This window comes from Silene latifolia, chromosome 11 (assembly GCF_048544455.1).
Source record: "Silene latifolia isolate original U9 population chromosome 11, ASM4854445v1, whole genome shotgun sequence".
NCBI classification, from domain to species: Eukaryota; Viridiplantae; Streptophyta; class Magnoliopsida; order Caryophyllales; family Caryophyllaceae; genus Silene; species Silene latifolia.
In genome coordinates this window covers 81393270-81410593 of record NC_133536.1, presented here as the reverse complement: position 1 = coordinate 81410593, position 17324 = coordinate 81393270, and the positions used below count along the sequence as shown (strand labels likewise).

Below are 17324 nucleotides of genomic sequence, written 5' to 3'. Positions count from 1 at the left end.
GGACGATCAATAAAACGCGTAGGGTGAAGGGCTTGTTGTTTAAATAGCACAAACTTACCTTTTTGCGTGATTGAGGCGAATTGGAGTCCTGGAAATTCTGGATCGCGATTCGTATCCGAAGCCGCCGCCACAACCATATTTGCTTGATCAAGTGCTAAATCGCCCCGACGAACCTGTTTCTTTGGTGCCATGGTTGTTGGTAGCAGTGGGTGAGTTATTTGGATGGTATGGGTGGTTGTACGTGAAGGAATAATGAAGATTTGAGGGAGGAGGGTGTTTAGAGATAAGAAGAAGAAGAGAAGAATGATGAAGAAATGTCTCGATTGTTTGTTTTTAACGGATCAGGGGGTTCCCAGCCGGACTGGGCACCGGCCGCCAGTGGGCCGGCTGGGAACCAAGGCAAAATTTTGAATTTTCAACGAAACTTACAGGGGACTCCCAGTCGGTCAGGTGACCGGCCGCCGGCCACCTGGCTGGGAGTCCAGGCCTTTTCTCACAATAGGGGCTTCCCAGTGGGTGGACCGGCTGGGCGCGTCTCTTCTCCTTATTCCGTCAACTCTGTCTTCATATGGAGTGCCCAGCCAGTAGACCGGCAGCCGGCTGGCACCCCCTCCCCCCTTCACTTGATTCTTCAAATTTTCACCAAACTTATAGGGATTTCCCAGCCTATCAATATACCAGCGGCCTGTAGGCCGGCTGGGAGCCCCTATTCTTCAATTTCTAACAAATTTTCAACTTCAACAATCAGGAGGTTTCCAGCTTGTAAGGGTACATGCTGCATGTGGCCAGGCTAGGAGCCCCTTTTCTTCATGTTTTCTTCTTCTTATTCAATTTCAAATCCAAACATCTTCACTTAGCCATGTTTTTCGTGTTTTCCACTCTCAAGTCGACGCATCATGTCGGGAACCAGGGCAAGTTAAGGGTAAACTTTTGTTCCTCATTTTCCAAGTGATAATTTCGGTGTGACATCCCGTCATCAAATCAAAGTTGTATAAGATTACAATTGTTACAAATGCTCTCATGATCTAACTAACATGCATGCAATATTTACAAAAAATGGTGGTTCTTGAGGAACTCCACTAAACCTATCATTTAAAGTTTCATTAGACGGTGTCTTCCTAGGGAAGCGGCTCCCCGAGGTACAGAATTTCAACGGTTCCTAGCTTGTCTCCTTCGTTGTATCGCTTCACACTTTGGCCATTTACTTTGAAGCTTCCATCATCCTCGCGCCATAGCTCAAAAGAACCACAAGGGGAGATATGTATTACACTGAAGGGCCCTGACCAACTTGATTGGAGCTTTCCCGAAAATACCTTAACTTTCGAATTAAAAAGGAGCACTAGGTATCCTACACTCACATCCTTGTTGACAACCTTAGCATCATGCAATTTCTTTGTTTGGTCCTTGTTGAGTTTAGAGCTTTCATATGCTTCCATCCTCAACTCTTCAATCTCATTCATTTGGAGAAACCGTATTTCACCGGCCGAGTCGATGTCAAAGTTCATTTCCTTCAAGGCCCACCATGCTTTATGTTCTAGCTCCACCAGCAAGTACCAAGCCTTCCCATAAACAAGTTTGTAGGCTGTGGTGCCATGAGGTGTCTTGAATGCCGTTTTCAAGGCCCATAATACATTCGGTAGCTTTTGAGACCTATCCTTTCGAATTTTATTGGTCACTTTCTCCAAAATAGCTTTTATTTGGTGGTTAGACACCTCCACTTGCCCACTCGTTTGAGGGCGGTAGGCAAGGGCAGTTTTGTGCCGCACCCCGTATGTTTCTAACAAAGCTTTGAATGTGCTCTTACGAAAATGAGACCCAATGATGCATGAGCACTTGAAGAAAATGAAAATGAAGTCTTGATTAGCTGAAGAGTCTATCGATCCGAAATACTCAGGGGGGGGGGGGTGAATTGAGGATTTAAAACTTTTGAAAGCTTTTTCGATTGTATGAATGTAATTGATTATTTAAAGTTTATTGATTAAACTTTAACTAATCAACTAATGAATGTAAAACAAAATAAACAAGCGAACGAAAGAGAGGAGACACACGGTTTTTGAAGTGGTTCAGTTTCACAAGTCGAAACCTACGTCCACTATTCTCGATTAATAAATTTAGTACCTTTCTACGGATTACAAATTTACTAACCCAACTCGTACAACTAACTCTAGCTGTAACTCAATGAGTACCGTTAAATACTCGAGTGACTAACTTACGCTAATAAGAAAGCAATAATGATTCTTACAAAGGTTCACGTTAATGAACAAGTAAGAAATCAAATAAGCACTATTATCTTATAACGATAACAATAAGAACGAGTATACGAGTTTAAAACACACGACCTTTCAAAAAATAACAAAACGGTTTTTCTGTTTTGAAAACACACGGTTTGTTTTGTATAAATAAAATCAATTTTTATGCTTAAGGTCTCTGCTTTAAATGTTGTAAAGAGCAAAGTATTTATAGGAAGGAAAGGGCAAGGCAATTCGGTTTGAAGAAACCCTAATGGCCGAATAATAGGAGATATGTTGACAAATCATATCTTCTATTATTTCTTTCCTAAAAGCCTAAAAGATAATAAAGAATATTCCAAAAGATAGAATATAATCTATTCAAATATTATCTTTACTATAAATTCTAAGATATGATAAGATTTCCTAAAACAAGAATATCTTTTATCATAAACAAATATATTAAGTAAGATATACAAGATATGTAAAGATATTATTAAGGAATAAAATCTTTACCAAATACATCTTAGGTTACACGAGATGTCACGACTCATATGCCTCGTGACTCGTGCAAACCCTAGCTTAATATATGAGTTAGAATTTAGGTTTTAAGAGAGGCTTTGTTGAAACCCTAATTAGTAGCATGGTCCAACTCATAAGTTGACCCAACACGACTACTAGTCAACGTTCAACATAAAACCGAACTCCACACTAAATCGGGCTTCATTAAATAAATACTTTTATCAAAACATTTAAATAACTTTTAATCAATTTTCAAAACAATTTTGAAACATTATATGTCGTGTATAATAAACTCGGCATCTCAATGTTATAGTAGGAGAGCTATAACATTGAGCTCTTTTACTAGTAATGTTATAGCTGCAAAGCTATAACTTTACTAATTCAAGAAACTCATTCTTGGTTATCAATACGAGATAATCACCTATACTATTCTAATCTTCAAGGAGATCTTCGAGTATAGGCTACGTCATCATCCAAGCTTGATTAATCTTTAGACGGACTTCGTCTTCACATAAATCTTGAATGAATTTTCACATCGTTTGATCTTGAATAGAGGCTTGACTATTGTATAATTCCATCACAATTTCTCTTGTTGCTTGTATTAAATAAGTTGAATATAAAATACTTAGACAAACGATTACGCGCAACAAGTATATAAATTATAAAGCACCTTGACATCATCAAAACATAAACATATAAACTATATGGTTCAACAAATTCCCCCTTTTTGGTGATGGCAAGTCTCCTAAAATTGTGACTAAGTATGTAGTTCCCCCTCAACATAACACCGTCATCTTAATAATAAAGATCAACGCAAGATCAAGACGATTAATCATAAAATTGAAACTTTAAGGACTTTAAGAGACAATCGGTCTTGACAAGGAGCAAGCTTAGGTAGATTCTTACCATAGACGTTCTTTCCCCCTCTTGACATCATCGAAAAGTTAAGAACAAAACTGAAATGACTAGAATAATATAAGACGAGACAAGAGATAAAAACGTCATAGAACATAATATTAGCACGCATAACTATAAGCATCTAGAGGATTAATTATCAAACAAACTTAGACACTTGGGCCATAATCCACAAGTGTATGCCAAAATGGGCCGAATTATAAGTTTGCAAAACACACTATCAAGATAAAGAAAAGATACTAAAAGGAGAATGTGCTAAAGAAGGCAAGGTGAGACGAGGTCAAATGTTGCGGGTTCTGTAAGGGTTTACGTAGTCGGAGCGGGTACGATGTTCCAAGGCATCGAGATGATCGAAGGAGCTCCGCACAAGCTGAGAAAGACCTTGAATACTTCGTTCAAAGTTGAGTATCTTCAAGGACAAAGCTTTACTGGACTCCAAAGTTAGTGATTGATCATTTGCCATAGCTTTTCCGTGCATAACCAAAGCACCACCTTGACTCGTGAGAAAGGTGAGACGATCTCCATGTGGGAACACTTCCCCACGGATTTCCTTCAATTCCCGTTCAAAACCCTCTAGCCTCTTATCCACCTCATCCATCCAAGAATAAACCCGAGAAGCAGCCAAACCCGACTCAAAGTCCGTGATGGTCCAACATGTGACAAAACCGTAGCCAAGTGGGTGGATTGCTCCTCAAACTTCTCCATTAAAGTAGTCATAAAACTTCCCAATTTCGCCTCTATTGGCCCCAAACCCGAATCACTCGGAATCTTCTCAACATCTTTAATAAGCACCAACTCGGGTCCATCAACAACAAGACCCATAAGCTTAATTAAGCGATCACACATGAAATCCTTTACACTTACACCGTAGCTATCCCATCCCACCACTCGTTTAACTTCTAACAACCGAGACACCCACATTCCATATGGAAGGTCGATTGTTGTACTAAATTTCTCCTTGGTAACCGTGAGACTCGTTTGGACTATACGATGTAAAACAAGACTCGCTAAATTCACCTTTTGTCTCGTCCGCCTCTCCTCGGCACAACCGTGTTCCAAAGAAAATTTAAGAGGAACTTAATTTTTGCCGAGAGAGGACGAACAACAATGTTTCCACCGTCCGTCCCAACCTCCTCAAAGTACTTCTTAACCAACAATTCCTTGTCACTATCAACCATTCAAGACTCGGATTAATTTCAATTCCGTCATCGGTAACCGAAAAAGCAGAGCAAAAATCCGAAGCAGAAACAGTCACCTCAGCACCATTAACCAATGCATGCAAGACTCCTTTCTTGATCGACACACTAGCAAAGAATTGAACATTTCAACCGGATAAATTGAACCCGAATATTGACTAATGTGACTCCACCCTTGAAAATCAATGAAAAACTTAAGGGCGGGAACATTAACCAACCAAGATTTGGGATAATACCTTCCTCCATGTATAGAATACTTCAAGACACGAGAAACAAGGATGCTTTCGTCATGAGTCAACCGGACTCGATTTAACCCTTCTTTTGTCGCGGCTTTCGAAACATCCCGGAGTAAAGGTCGTGCAACACCATTCCTTACAACAATCTCGGGCTCCTCAATGTCATTACCTTCATCAACAACTACCTTATTTTTCCCTTTAAAAAGGCGGTGTCTCTTTCCCTCGGACACCGAGTCGTCCCGACCACGAAACAGGGGCGTAGTTGGGTTTGGTTGAGGTGAAGGAAAACTAGTAGAGTTCAGATCATGAGATGGTAGTGGTGATGATGGTTTGTGAAAGTGGCGGCTTTGTTGATGGCGGGTTGATGATCGAGTTTTTGCATGGTTGGGATTCATTGTGATGTTGATGGTTGAGTAAAGGAGGTGATGGTGAGATGATGGTAAATATTTTGAAAAGAGAAAAAGTTATGCAAGTGGGGGTGTGGATATGTTTACACGGCAAAGAAGGAAGGGGGGTAATTATAGGCTAGGTTTAGGTTTAGGCAAGTGTTAATCAATTTTGGTAAGTGATAAGAGTTAAGGTATGAATAGGATGTTAGGTGAACAATTGAATATGGTAAAAGATAAGATATGGAAGTATGATTATGTGAATATATTAGGAATAGGAAGCATAATACCTGCAATTTTGTAAGGCTATTTTTGTGAGAATTTTGTGTAACTAGGAAACAAACAAAATATGGTGTATCTTGATAAAAGATAAAGTTTGTATGATAATTAAATTCTAAATAACAAATAGAAATTATGATAAATATTTTCCTATTAACAAAATTATTTCATGCAACGCAATATACGGACACAGTCATACAATCTTAACTTAAACTAGTCAGTCATAAAGAAATTGAACGTGTATAGAAACTTAGGTACCACCGATTAAACCAATTTCCAACCGTAAAGTCTCAAATCGTTCTCTAGCTAACTATTTCGTCAAAATGTCAGCCCATTGTTTTCCAGTACTACAAAATTCAAGTTTTATATTCCCCTTCTCAACATGGTCTCTAATAAAATAGTGTCTTATTTCAATATGTTTAGTACGTGAATGTTGTGCGGGATTTTTAGAAATTATCATTGCACTAGTATTATCACAGAAAATAGGAATACATCCTACGTCAACACCATAATCACGTAATTGTTGCTTAAGCCATAATAATTGAGTACATACCAGTCCTGCAGCGATGTATTCGGCTTCAGCAGTTGAGAGGGCAACCGAATTTTGCTTCTTCGAACCTCACGTAATAATACACGGTCCGACAAATGTGGCGACACCCGATGTACTTTTTCTGTCTAGAGAACATCCTGCGTAGTTGGCATCAGAATAACCGACTAGATCGAAGTTACACTCCATCGGATACCATAAATACAGCTTGGCCGTTCCATTTAAATATCGTAAAATTCGTTTTACGACCGTCATATGCGATTCTTTGGGAGATGATTGATATCTCGCACAAACGCATACGCTAAACATAATATCGGGTCTACTTACGGTCAAATATAACAGTGACCCAATCATCCCGCGGTAAGTAGTTTCATCAACTGATTTACCGTCTTCATCTAATGTCAATTTCTTGTTCTCTACCATTGGAGTAGGCATAGCATGAGAATTTTCCATTCCGAATTTTTGAATTAATTCCTTAATATATTTCATTTGATGGATTTTAATGCCTTCTTCAGTTTTTTGTATTTGCAGACCTAGGAAGAATTTTAATTCTCCCATCATACTCATTTTGAACTCGGAGGTCATTTACTCAGAAAAGTATTTGCATAGATTTCGGTTGGTCGATCCAAAGATAATGTCATCGACGTATATTTGAACAACTAAAAGGTCAGAACCCTCGGATTTTAGAAATAGGGTTTTATCAACAGATCCTCTATTGAATCCACTATCAAGTAGAAACTTTGATAATCTGTCGTACCATGCCCTAGGTGCTTATTTCAATCCGTATAGGGCTTTATCCAACTTGAAGACGTGATCTTCAAATTTGCTATTTTTAAATCCGGGGGGTTGTTCAACGAAGACTTCTTCCTGTAAATACCCATTCAGAAATGTTGTCTTGACGTCCATCTGGAAGAGCTTCATTCCTTTATGTGCTCCGAACGCTATTAGAAGTCTAATAGCTTCAAGACGGGCAACAGGTGCGAAAGTCTCGTCATAATCTATTCCTTCTTCTTGATTATAACCTTGAACCACCAATCTTGCTTTATTTCTGATAATGACTCTGGCATCATCTAATTTGTTCCTAAAGACCCACATTGTTCCAATGACAGATTGATCCTTTGGTCTAGGAACTAAATGCCAAACCTTGTTTCGTTCGAACTGTTGTAGCTCTTCTTGCATTGCGACAATCCAATCTGATTCTGCAAGAGCTTCATTGATATTCTTTGGTTCGATCATGGATAGAAAAGAGTAGAAAGAGCAGAAGTTATTCAAGGAACGTCTAGTTTGAACACCCTTCTTAATATTCCCTAGAATATTGTCCATGGGGTGTGAGCTCTTGTATTTCCATTTTGTTGAAGTACTTGGTTCTTCATCGTTATTTGAGCTTGTCCCAACTTCATTTGGATCGGAATTGGAGGAAGTTCCCCCTGAATCCAATCCGGGTGTTGTATTAGAGCCGTTTATAACTTTGGACTCTACACCTTGATTTGGATCCAATGTTATAGTAACATCACCTATAACATTAGTTTGGGAGTTATCATTTTGAGTCAATGTTATAGTATCGTCAACTATAACTTTGGTTTTCTCATTTTTTTCTTTTGAGGAACGATCAAGTTCATCACTTGTTCCCTCAATTTCATTGTCCTCCAATTCCAGTTCCGGGGGGTCGTCTCTTGAAAGACGGAAGTCGGGTTCATCCAAGTCTTCTTCCTCATCCTGTAAAGGCTTATCAAACACGTTATCTTCATCAAAAATAACGTGTACACTTTTTTCAATACAAAGAGTTCTCTTATTGAAGACTTTGTAAGCCTTGCTATGATCTGAGTATCCTATGAAAATCGTCTCATCACTCCTAGGGTCGAATTTACTTAACCGGTTTTTACCGTTATTATGAACAAAACATTTACTCCCAACGCAACGAAGATGGGAGATATTAGGTTTTCGACCTCTAAGGAGTTCGTAGGGGGTTTTCTTAAGAATAGGTCGAATCATAGCACGATTATGGATATAGCAAGAAGTACTAATGGCTTCAGCCTAAAAGTTAAGAGGTAAACCACTACACAAAAGCTTTGTACGTGCCATATCTTCTAAAGTTCTATTCATATGTTCAACGACACCGTTTTGTTGAGGAGTTCTTGGTGCAGAGAAGTTATGCCCTACACCATTAACTCTACAATATTCTATGAAAGCTTGGTTATCAAACTCGGTGCCATGATCCGTACGAATAGATAAAAGATTAGTCTTATATTTGTTTTGAACACGTTTCATAAGACAATCAAATTCATCAAACGTTTCGTCTTTTGAATGAAGAAAGATAGGCCATACATACCTCGAGTAATCATCTACAAGAACGAAGACGTACCTGGATCCTGCTCTACTCCTTACCTTCATAGGTCCACATAAATCCATGTGTACTAATTCCAAGGCTTGAATTGTGCTTACTACTCTTTTAGGTTTAAACGATGATCTTACTTGTTTGCACCTGACACATGTATCACACATCTTTCCTGGTCGAACTTGATTTTAGGTAACCCTTCAACCAAGTCCCACTTCTTGAGTTTGTTCAAGGTTAGTGAGCTAATGTGACCAAACCTTTTATGCCACAAACAGGGATCATTAAGTGTAACTTTCATGCATGAAAAGGAGTTAGTAGGCACAGCATTTAAATCTACCATATAAACATTTCTTTTCCTGTGGCCTTCAAGAATATCATTTCTAGTTCCTTCGATTATAATGCGACAACTATCAGTATGGAAAACAACTTTGTTACCTTTGTCACATAGTTAAGATATGCTAAGCAAATTATGCTTTAGACCATCCACAAGATAGACATCGTTGATCGCGTGAGACTTAGAAATTCCGATTTTGCCAACGCCGATTACTTTTCCCTTTTTGTTGTCCCCGAACGTCACTTTTCCTCCGTTGAAGGGCTTGAATGAAAGAAATAGATTCTTATCTCCGGTCATGTGTCTTGAACATCCACTGTCAAGATACCATTGATTGTTTTCTTTCACTACTTCCTGCAGAAGGGATTAGATACAGTTTTTAGGTACCCAAGCTAAGTTGGGTCCCTTATGATTAGTTACTCTATATTCTAAATATTTTCGAATCCAAACTCGTCTAATAACCGTTTTTCTAACCCTTGGTTTATTTGGCTTGGGAGGAGTTCTAGGGTTAGGGTTTTCTCTTGGTCTAGGAATTTCTCTAGGTCTTTCATGACTATTTCCCTTGTGAATATGTTTACTAGGTTGAGATCGACAAGGGTTTTGTGAGGTGCTAGGTTTCTTGCTGTAGTCGAAGGCCTGTAGATACCCAGTATTTGCACCTTCCAAAAACCACCCGATGATGATCGGACTACAACGTGTTTTTGATATGCGTACATGGATTGGTTATATATGTGATGTGACCATAATTTAAGCACATTTAGTCCCCGAATTAGCCTTGTTCCCATGCTTTTTAGTGCATAATTGGGTCATTTATTGTCTTTAGTCCTTTGTTTTGCATATTCTTTGAGGTTTTGTGTCCTTGGTAGGAAAGGAGTGCAAACCTTGCATTTTCATGGCAAAATGAGGCTAAATTGATTGAATTCAATGACCAAGCATCAAGGAGAGACAAGATTAGAAGGCCTTTGTACATACTATAGTAGATGGGCAATGACGAGAAAAGATCCTTGCTTCCCCGAGGAAATCCTCAAGGATTCTATGAAGAAAAAAGAAGAAAAGAAGAAGGAACAAAACTGTTTGACAATCCGTGCGGATTGCCCTGAATACGCCCGTCCATCACCACAATCCGAGCGTCTTCCTCCACAAGACGCCTTTCCAAAACCTCCCAAATCCGCCCGTCTTCCCCCTCTGGACGCCCGTCCAGAAGCACCCAAATCCGCCCGTCCCTTGCCTAAGACGCCCGGATTCCCAGACAGTCATTTCATCTTCTACAACTTCAAGGAAGGATGCGCATCTTTTTCTAAGACCCGCGAAAAAGAGACCGGAGTCTCAACTTATGCACATGTTATGTTTGATGAAATGCGAGCCTATGAATCCTTGCATTTTTTACCCATCACCTATCTTTTCAATGAGACTTGTAAGACATAAACCAACTCGAGTCTCATTAGACCATGCATATAGTTGAGTAGGAAAGATTAAGTTGACTTGTAGGTGTTGTACAATCTAATCGATTCGGCTCCGGGACCCAAACTTTCCTAGGATTGTAAGATATAAACCAACTCGATCCATCACAACAATAATTGCTTGCTTATAATTTGAGAATATGTTTGTATGATCAACTCCCATGAATCCCCTATGACCTCATGACACCCTAGTGCTTTTTATCAATTGTTTACATCCCTTTTAATTCATCTTGCTTGTTTACTTTCATTGCTATTTAGTTTAGTGATCTTCTACTCCAAACCCTGATTGTGACACCCTTAGACACCACTAGTTGCAATAGAAAATCTCATCTCAATTCCCGTCCCTTGGGATCCGACCTTTACTTGCCTCTTTACTAATTGTAGAGTTGTTTGTGAAGTTATAAATTGTGTTTTGGTCTAGGTGCTCCTAACGACAAGTACTGAAAACTAAACCCTCACGAGGGATCACGACCAAAAATGGCGCCGTTGCCGGGGACGGTGTTAACTTGATTTAGATTTTCTTGTATTGTTATTAGTTGTGTCTTTCTTTGCCTTGGGGAAGTAAAACTCCTCAAGGTTTGTTCTAATTATTTTCGAGTTGTTTGATATTTTGCATGTCTAGAAGATCACAAGGCAACTTGTTACCCTTTGATCACGAAATTGAAAGGACTTTGACAACCAATAGAAGACTTGCTAGGAGAACTTTGAGAGGTATCGGTGAGGTTGTAGATATTCAACCAAATACTATTGAGTTCATCAACCCTTTTGCAAGAGAAGGTGAGAAGAACCCAACACAAAATCCAACACAAAATCAACCCACAATGCCTAAGTTTTCATCACATTCCGTACCAACCGAGGAGAACCTACCCAATGGTACTCCCACACCACAACATCTAACCGGAAATTTTATTGCCAAATCCGCATTTATCCAATTAGTCGAAAGAAGCCAATTTGGGGGGATGCCTAGTGAAGACCCTCATTCTCATATGGAGACTTTTTGCGACTATTGTGATGCGATTTCTCAAACCGGTGTAACTCAAGACCAAATTCGATGGGTCTTATTTCCTTTTTCTCTAATTGGCACCGCGAAACAATGGTTGAAAGGCCTTGATAAGGCTACTCTCGGAATTGATTCTTGGAAGAAGTTGGCTCTAGCTTTCTACAAAAAGTTCTATCCACCGGAAAAGACTAACATGCTAAGAGCTCAAATTACGGGCTTTAAGAAAAGAGATGAAGAATCTTTGTATGAAGCTTGGGAGCGATTCAAAGGAATTTGTCGCTCATGTCCTCATCATGGACTTAGCGAGTGGTTTTTGGTACAACAATTTTGGAACGGTCTTTATGAAGATTCAAGAAACATTCTCAACATGGGATCAAATGGAATGTTCACCGAAGTTGATGACAATCAAACTTGGAACAAAATTGAGGAAATAGCGGTCCATAACTCACAATATAGTAGACCTCGCAAGGCTACTAGAGGAGGAAAGCATGAAGTGGACTCCATTACTCAATTGGGTGCTCAACTTAGTGCTCACATTGATACCATCAATTTGAAGTTTGAAAAAGCTATGGCTAGACTTGAAGAAGCCTCAAAATCACCAAAGCATCATGTTAATGCCATGACGGCATCTTCATCAATCCTAAGTGGGATATGTGAGAATTGTGGAACTTTGGGACATGACCAAAGTGAATGTAGGGGAACGAATGAACAAGTGAATGCTTTCCAAGCATACAAAAGTGGTACCCCTTATTCAAACTATTACAATGAAAACACCAAATTCCATCCAAATCTCTCATACAAAAGCCAAAATGTTCAAAACCCTCAGCCAACATACACCCCACCTCCCATGAGAAACCAAAATCAAAGACCCTTTTACAACCAAAACCAAGGTTACCAAAATCAAACTCCATACAATCAACAAAATGACCAAGGTTTTGATGTTCAAAAAGCGGTCCTCCAAATGCAAAAGAATCAACAAGAGTTTTTCACTCAAATGCAAAAGGATAGCCAAGCAAAGGAAATCACCATCAACAACATCCTAGCTCACACCAAGATGTTGGAAACCCAATTTACTCAACTAGCATCTTCAAGCTCACAAAGACAAAAGGGGCAATTACCACCTCAAAGTAATCCCCCAAGACATGAAACGGTTAGTGCCATTCACTTGAGGAGTGGTACAAGGTATGAAGCACCGAAGAAGCAAGTTGAGGATGAAGTTGTGGAAGCTAGTGACAAAGAAGAAATTGTGCAAAACCCCAAGGATGGAGAACCATCAAAAGAAGAAATTTCAAAGAAAAATGAAGACAAGGTCAAGGAGAAGGAGCCCATTATGATTAGACTTCCTTTTCCAAGTCGTCAAGCCAAGCCCAAATTTGATGACCAACTTGGAAAATTTATGGAAATTGTGAAGAATTTGGAAGTCTCAATTCCTTTCACGGAATTAATCAATCACGTGTCGGCCTATGCAAAATACATGAAAGACATCCTCACAAAGAAGAAGTCGATCCGGAAGCTTGAGACTATCGCCTTCACTAAGGTGAGTAGTGAAATAATTCAAGGGAGTTCACCTCCAAAACTTAAAGATATAGGAAGCTTCTCAATACTGTGTACCATTGGCGACACCACGATCAACAAAGCCTTATGTGATCTAGGGGCTAGTGTGAGTGTTATGCCGTACTCGGTGAGTAAAAGGTTAGGGATGGGAGAGCTTAAATGCACCAATATCACACTCCAAATGGCCGATAGATCGACGAAGACACCATTAGGGATATGGGAAGATGTTCCCGTAAGAGTTGGGAAATTTTTCATCCCGGTGGACTTTGTCATTGTTGACATGGAAGAAAACTCCAACATTCCAATCATTCTAGGAAGACCTTTCTTACACACCGCGGGTGCGGTGATTGATGTGAAGCATGGAGAGCTCACTCTAGAAGTGGGAGATGAGAGCATAACTTTCAATCTTGACAAGACCATGAGAGCTCCCCGTTTGCATGAACCATATTTTATGGTTGATCATTATATCCGGGAGGATGATAGGAAGAAGTCGGAGTTCCAATGGAAGAACAAAATCGATGATGCTCCATTCAAAGAGCAAGTGAATTGTAACAAAGAGAGCTTGAAAAGCTCACCAAAGTCAAGCAATGAAGAGGATGTCCTCGTTGGCCAAGACAAGAAAGTGGGAGAGTTGTCTCTATCAACTCAAGAGATCTTTAGTGATCAAGTAGATGAAGTTTGTGGTCTTTGGGACGATGAGTTTAAAGGGATTTTCAATCCCTATATTGGTAATGCTATCGATCAAGACCGACATGAAAGACAACAAGGGCAAAGGTCTATTGAAGATCTTTATCATGATAATGAACAAGCTTTTGACTACTTTTTCAAGGTGTTGAGCAACATCAACAACACCTTGGACATGCCCCCATGACATCTCACTAAGGATGAGAGTTTGGTGGAGTCCTCCCTAAACCACCATTTGTAAATATTTCTAACTCCCTAACTCGCATTTTAATTCTTACATCGCATTTTTGTCATTTTTGGATTTTTATGCTTTGATCAAGATAACTATCATTTTTGAGAGAAGTGAGGGAGGGACTAATGATTTATAGTGCTTTAGCTTAGTGTGGAGATATCAATTGCCTAGGCTACTCATGCCTTAGTAGTGCCCCAGCAATGAGGAACACGGGATTTGAAGAATGAAAAATGACAAGGGATATGCAAGTGCACGGATGGAACTGAATCCGGGTAGACCAGGGAGAATCCGAGCGTCTTCAAGGGGAATCCGCTCGTCTTCAGGAAATCCGAGTGTAATACCCCGTATTTTAATGATAAGTTATGGGAATAGTTTATGTAATTTAATAATTAATTAAAGACATTTCTAATAATGAATTACAAATAAGACGATAATTAAATAATAAAATAAGTAAAACAAGTCGGGAATTGGGCTGAACTAATAATTGAGTATTGGACCATGTGACATTAAGTAATTGGACTGAAATTTAGTATAATAAGGTTAGAGTATAATCGGGATTTGCATCGGAAAATAATTATAATATAATATGGAAAGGTAGTAATTATATTATTACTAATAATAATTTATGACAATAATAGATTAGTAAAGATAAAATACGGGAATCCTACCTATGATATATGTAATAATAATAATATAATTGTGATAATAATAATATATAATAATAATATAGTGATAATTATAATAATGATAATTCCTATACTAATTAGAATAAGGTAAATTATATAGTTTCCTAATTGACCTCGCTTTCTCTATAATCCTACCCTATAAATACCCTATTAAATCTGAGAAATAAATCACAAATTAAGAGGAGAAGCTTTTGGAGACGGATTAGCAAGCGATAATTAATAGGTAACAATTTCTAATCTTGTTTTATTTTCTTATACAGCTGATTGTCAGACGATCTTAAGACACTTAGAAACTGACCCAAACCTTGACGGAATGAGACCAAACTTTGGGAGGTGGTTCGTGGGGTTGCAAGGGTTGGAATGGATGTAGTGGTGGTGTCAGGGATGGCCTAGGGTGGCGGTGGCAGGCGGCTAAAAGTGGCTGGTCAAGGGGTTATGCGGGTTTGGTTGTGGGGGATTGGAATGGGTAATTGAACCCTTGACCTCGTCTTGACCTGGGTAAGGTGGGTTTGTGTCGGGGGTAGTTAGTCGACCATGTTTATGGTGTTGGCGTGGCGGCAGGTGGTGGTTTTTGCTGGTGGTGGTCGGGAAAACGCGAAACAGGGGAAAACAAGGAGAATTGTCGTGACAGTTTTAGGGAGGCTTCTGTGACTGGTGTGGTTGCGATTAAGGGAAGTGGATGGAACCTATAGAACCACCGTGTGTCATATGTGACAGTGGTGGTGTTCGTGGGTGGTATGGGGCAGCGTAGTGGCCGTGGCAAGGCGAGTTGCGAGGTGGTGTAGGGTGTTGTTGTGTCTTTATATTAAATGAGTGGATGGTTAGGGCGAGATCGTGTGGTCGTGTGTGGTGGCTGGGGCTTGTGTTTGGGGTGTGTCTGGGTTGGCAGCAATGGGTAGTCACGGTGGGGTCTGGTGGTAAGCTTGGTGGTTGTCGGGAATGGGAGTTTAGGACGGGTTTTTATGGGTGGTTCATGGGTTAATTACATGGGTGTTAGTCACGGTTTCTAAACCGTGTATTGGGTGCGTGTTTGTTTTGTGGCGGGTTTTAATTGATTAATTAGTTCGGGTGCGTCGGGTTCGTAATTGAATCGGGTTTTAGTTATCATAAACCTTTAATCATTATAATAAATAATTAATTTGAATAATTAAATAAAAGGAATAAATAAATAAATAAATAAAGTTAGTAATTATAATTGTTGTAATTATTATTATTATATAGGTGACGGAAATTGTGAAGAATTATAATCGGATTGGATTTGCTTTAATTATTTGGATTGCTTTGAGCTGCTTAATTGGATTTGCTCGCCAGGTAGGAAACTACTTAATCTTGTCTTATTTCTCTTATTGTTAAAGATGGATTAAATGTATGAGGCGGTGGATAGGTGAAGGTTGTATTTAACTGTTTACGGCGATCTTTTGTTATCTTTCTGGATTTTCTGCCTTATGTCAATATTATTGATTGTTGTTGGAGTTGGGAGATGAGTTTTGTGTGTATCCGCACCGTGTGTCCGAGGCGGGACTTGTGTGTCAGTATATCCAGACTCGTGTGTCCGAGGCAGATCGTGTGTCCATTGGACTGTGTGTCCTGGAGTATGACTGTGTGTCTTGAAGAGGAGTATGACTGTGTGTCTAGAAGTGGAATATGACTGTGTGTCTAGAAGTGGATGTGTGCGGTGGTGTGGAGTGAACGGGATTGTGGTGGTAGAGTTTATTTGTGTACCAGTGATATTGCAGGTTGTTTTATTCTCGTTCATTGTTTAGTTTCCTACTCAACCATTGGTTGACGTGTTTGCTTCTGTGTCAAAATAAAATTGATGCCTGCTTTAATTGATGGTATCCTGTGGTGAACCATTTAATATTTCCGGTTAAATGGGGAGCGATTTAAATAAAGCGAGGTTTTGAGTTAGCTGACATGGGAGCATTGGGAAGAGAGCTCGACTTGGACCATAGTTGAAGTCTAGATCACATAGAACAATTTATATCACTTTATTTATTTCCGCTGCGAGTTGTAAATATTTTATATTAAGTTTTAGTTGATTAAATTTGTAATAAACATGTAATCGTTAAAGTTTTAATTTAAAGTACTTTGGTTTGTTGTACTTTGTTATTCACTACCTCGGAAAACCGAGATGGTAACGTTCTCATTTACTTGGGAATGTCTAGCTAAAGGCTCCCGAATAAATTGGGGTGTTACAAAGTGGTATCAGAGCAAAACGATCCTCAGGCCTAACAAATGAATAATAATGAACTTAGGATGTGTCTAAATTAAAATGAACCCCGGGTAGAAACTGTTAGGAGCCCCTCTTAGTGCGGTTAAGAAGGCGCCCTTAATTCGTACCATGGCCCTCTCAGTTTTGAACCGGGAACTCTGAGAGAATACTTGAGAGTGTGGGGTAATTTAAAACGAATATTGTTTGTTTTGTCTTGAAAGTTCTTGTTGCCTTGTGTACATGTTGTTTTCATTGATGATTGTGGTTACGAGGACATAACTTTGCTTCTAGGAAGAGGGGATGTGATATGATTTTAAGCATTGGTATATGTGTATGGTTATAGAAAAGTGTGATGGTATGTATTTGGGGAGGCATAGTTGTGATTAATATGTGAAGTATGATGAGTATAAGTGAAATTGTGAAGAATGTGATTTTGGTTGATTTCTCGACATTTTATCCTTGATTGTTTTGGCTGCCATTTACTACCTGTTTAAAATTCTCGTATGTAAAATTTATGATTA

At 39.2% G+C, this 17324-nt stretch overlaps 1 non-coding gene across 1 annotated transcript; it reads right to left on the bottom strand.

Moving 5' to 3' along the window:
* Nucleotides 1-11628: 11628 nt before the first annotated feature.
* On the bottom strand, nt 11629-11735 carry LOC141615451 (small nucleolar RNA R71). Its single transcript, XR_012529873.1, has one exon. It is a non-coding gene; the product is annotated as a small nucleolar RNA R71 (small nucleolar RNA).
* Nucleotides 11736-17324: the final 5589 nt, after the last annotated feature.